A 4,586-nucleotide genomic window follows, 5' to 3' on the forward strand; every position below is an offset into this window, starting at 1 on the left:
TGAAACACTATACTTTTCATCATTACCCATCTCTATGAGTATCTTGAGGTCTTTCTCCTCTAAGGTACTAAACAAACTCTTATCGTCGGTCATGTGGAATGAGGCTCCACTGTCATGAAACCAACCACAACCCATCATTGATGAAACCATGCATGGGATGAGGGTAAAATCCAATTTGAACTGAGAGGCCAATGCCTCACCTTCAAATCCTTCTGAGGATCCCTTCTTGGATTTCTTCAATGGACAATTAGTTGCATAAAGGCCCACCTCATGACAATTAAAGCATCTCACTTTAGATTTGTCAATCTTCTTCCCTCCATGAGAAGAACTTGATTTGGGATGAGAATCCTTCTCCTTCCCTTTCCTTGCCTTACTCGCTAAGGCTATATTTTCTCCACCATCATGCTTTGATGAAGAACCATCTCTGGTGCTTCTCTTGATCTCCTCCTGCATCAAATCCGACCACAGTCGTTCCCAATCTGGCAGTTTCTCTCTTCCGTTCACTGAGTCCTGGTAGCTATGCCAGCTCTTAGGAAGACCGAGGAGAGCAAGACTCACCATATCATCATCGATTGTCATGATTCCTACACTCCCAAGCTCATCCCTGCAGGTGGTGAGCTTGTTCAAATATGTAGAGATCATGTCGCCCTTTTCACACTTGATTTTCCAAAGCTTGTCTTTCAGCACCAGCTTCCTATGATCATTGTTGTTATGAAATAAATCCTTCAATGTCTTCCACATTGAAAACAGTGTATCCTTCCCATGGAGACTCGAGACAATATGGTCTTGAACTCCCTCCCGAAGAATCCTCCTTGCTCTAGCCACACATTTCTTCCATTCTGACAATTCTTTGTCATTAGCCACTACTGGCTTGGGGGCTTCTTGATCAATGAAGTCCTTCAAACCATTGTCCTCTAATACTGCTTCCATGCTATCCTTCCAGACTATATAATTCGAGCTACCATCTAGGGCATACTCGAGTCTCAAACCATAGAACACCATTGGTGAACTTTGAGATGTGATAAGAATTTGATTTCTATAATCAAGAACTTCAAACTTCGAACTTCTCCCTTCTTTGTATACTGTTCTCTGCTTTGATCACCTTTTCTCTGGTACCATGTAGAAATTCTCACTGTAGATTAAACTGATAATGCAATATACTAAAGCAAAATACTTGATCTACTTCTACAACAAATGTGCGAAAGCTTAATCGATTTTGAGCAAGATCAAATAGAACACATATAACAGAGAAGTAGAAATTAATCACACATGAACACAGAAGAATACTCTAGGGAAAGCCTCAGCTAAAAAACCCTGCTGTATGTATTATCATACAAGTGGAAATATCTCAGGATTACACAAAGATTTAGCTCACAAGCTATCCAGCTCTCAGTACAACCCTCACTGCTGCTCATAGACAGAATAGACAACACATATGCCTTCCTTTAGTCCTCCGAGCCTCCTATTTCCTTGTGCAGTTTCTCCTGGGTCCTCCAGCTGCAACCTGTGTGATTCTCACCTCACACACAACACTGACCTCTGAACTAATTGCGTAGTCCTGAAGGAGATAATTCCTTCTGCATGGATGAGTTTCCTTTATAGGAAAATTCCTCCAATTGATAGTACACTATCCCTTCCTTTAATCTCAACTGGGTCTTTCTCTGAACTGACATGCATGAGTTATTTATGAGAGAATATTTAGTTATCTGGAGTACACTAGTTGCATGCATGCATGCATTAACTGACTGAACTCACAATTAGTTCCTCAAACTGTTTGGAACTAATTTACCTGGACTTAACTCAGTTAACTGAGCTAATTAATTATAACTCAAATACAACTCATCCTTATCTCCTTAATTAAGGGATAAATGTTGCATGTCTTCACATAGACTTCATGTTTGATTTTCTCCAACTAATTAACTCAAGATGAATTAATTAATTATTTTACAAACAGTTGCTAAGCTCAAATTTGATTTTTAATTCACAATTTTAATTTAGGGACTAATTAAAATTGGAATGTATTCCAAAATGCTATCTATAGCAATGTTATTGTTAGCATTTCTATTTTTTGCTATTTCCAACAGAGTTGGATAATATCCTAAAATGCTATTTATAGAAATGCTATTTTTAGAATTTCTATTTTTAGCATTTCTTGTTGCCATTTTCAACACACTCTGCTCTTTACCTTTCCTCAAGTGCTGCCAATCAATAACAGCTTACTGCATGTATCCTAAAGGATAGAATTGTTTCCTAAGAGCTTTTAAAAACTTAGACCATGAAGAGATGACTTTACATATATTTGAGTTTTACTTTCCCACCAGATTAAAGTTGTTCCCCCCATTCTAAGTGTAGCTAACTGAATTTTCGTTTTACCGTCAAAAATGTTTTGAATACGACAATACACTTCTAACTTCTTAATCTAGTTATCTAACTTTTCAGGATTCATTTCGCCATCATAAATAGGTAACTCAAATTTTACATCAAGTTTCAAAAGAGATGTTTTCTTAGGTTTCTTTTATGTTTCAGATTCTGCACTAGAAGAATAAGAAGAAGAATATGATGATGGAAATGATGGAGGTGAAGGCGGTTTATCAGCCTTGCCTTTATCTTTTTCCTTCTTTGATGTCTTTGAAGAAGAAGTTGCATCTCTCACCTTCTTATCTTCGTAAAGTTCTCCCAACATCTGTTGCATACTCAAGAATGCTTGCTAAAACTATTCCTCGCTCATCTTAGTTTATGGAGTTTCACCTGTATCAGATCATGTCATAGTCGACTTACAAGCAACTCTTCACTTTCCAATCTCTGGATTGATCTCCTTGAGGGTTCCTTCTCTAGGCTGTGACTTCGACCTCATTAACATTCACTAGAAAAATTCTACAAACTCAACCTACTCTGATACCAAATTATATGATCTGAAATGATCATATGTTAAACTGAAGTAGAATTGATTAATGCCATTAGTGAACTGAATGTTAACTTAAAGTGCTTTAACCGTGAGAATTGTTGGAAAGGAAAGACTTAAGGACAAATGAGAAACTTAAGAAATGTGTAAACAGAAGTGAAAATCAGCAAAATTACAGCAATACTAGACAACAATATTGATTACAGAGTTCGTTCCTGATGGACTACATCTCCGGGTCGGCTTTCAAGATGGGCAATTGCTTTACTAGGATTGAATCTAAGGAGGTCGATTACACAAAAAATTAACCATAATGATTGTGCATGTAGGAACTTTTGGTCACTGTCACAAGAAATCTCTCTAAAATATCTTTCCAATGCTTGTCACGGTTCCAAATTCTGACTCCTGATGCTCCTGTTACATTGAAAACAAAACAACCTATATCCTCAAGAATCTACACACAAAACTCAAAACCACTCTCCCCTTCTCTTTAAAGCACCAATTTGGCTTTATATCCCTCAAAATACACTCTAACCTCCTTAGGCTGAGTTTAGGAGTGAATAATCTTGAATTAGGGTTTTATTTTCAAGAATTAATGTCACTTAATGACATTTAGGCCTAGGTGTATTAAAATAATCCAAATAACGAACAAAAACCCACTTTACACCTTGGATTAGTCTGAATATGTTAGTGGCTAGCTAACCGGGCACAAGAAGTGCTGATAGCCATGTGAACAGGTGGATAAAACTGTTTGCGGTAATCTCTAATTTGGTGGTTCTGGTGACCCATCCACTAACTGTTCTCATGAATGGTGATGGTTGGCAGTTGTGGCTAATTCGGTGGTTCCGACGCGGTCTCCCATCTGTGGTTTATATTTTTTCACATGTCATAGCTAACCCTGACAGTTATTCCCCACCTGACCGTGACTGTCCACCTAAATGGCAGAGACAACACCCCTGAATGTGCGGTCTTCTGCCTTGTGTGCACATGCTCACGGTTCTGACACAGTCTAAACTTGCGGTTAGGGACCTGTGGGTGTTTTATAATTTTTTTATATGTAATGTATTACCATGGCCCAAATTGGTTTTAGTGCTAGGGTTTAATGTTTAGGATTGTACCTTATATTTTTAGGGCTAGGTCTTAGCATAGGTTTTAGTATAATGATTTAGGTTTAGTCTTTTAGTGTCAAGAATTTACACTTTTACATAACCCATTTAGAACAATTGTCACAATGTGACAGAAACCCAAAGACCACATTACTAAACCAAACATCACTGACAATGATTGAATGTTGCCCATGAACTGCATGCTGATGATGAACTAAACCTGTGCAACTAATCTAACAAGATCCTCCTGGACCAATGGGGGTAACCTGATGAATACGACGTGATTGAGAAAATGCTCCAGAATCAGCCCCCCAACACCATGTCTCTTGAGGAGTTAGTGGAGAAAGCTGAAGATAATTCTTAGATTGATTTGTGCCTAGCTAACTTAAGTCCTACTCATGTTAAGATGATAGAATTCGATCTATAAAGAACATTGAAAATCAACCCCTCTCTCTATGCACATCAGGAAGAGGAGCTATTTGACATGCTAAGAAAGCATCATGATGTCTTTGCCCAGAGTTGCAAGGAAATGAAGGGAGTGCACCCTTCTGTGTGTACTCACAACATTTAAATCAAGGAAG

Source organism: Pinus tabuliformis, chromosome 2_1, assembly GCF_031772625.1.
Source record: "Pinus tabuliformis cultivar Carrire ecotype Pingquan chromosome 2_1, CPIR1, whole genome shotgun sequence".
Lineage (NCBI taxonomy): Eukaryota > Viridiplantae > Streptophyta > Pinopsida > Pinales > Pinaceae > Pinus > Pinus tabuliformis.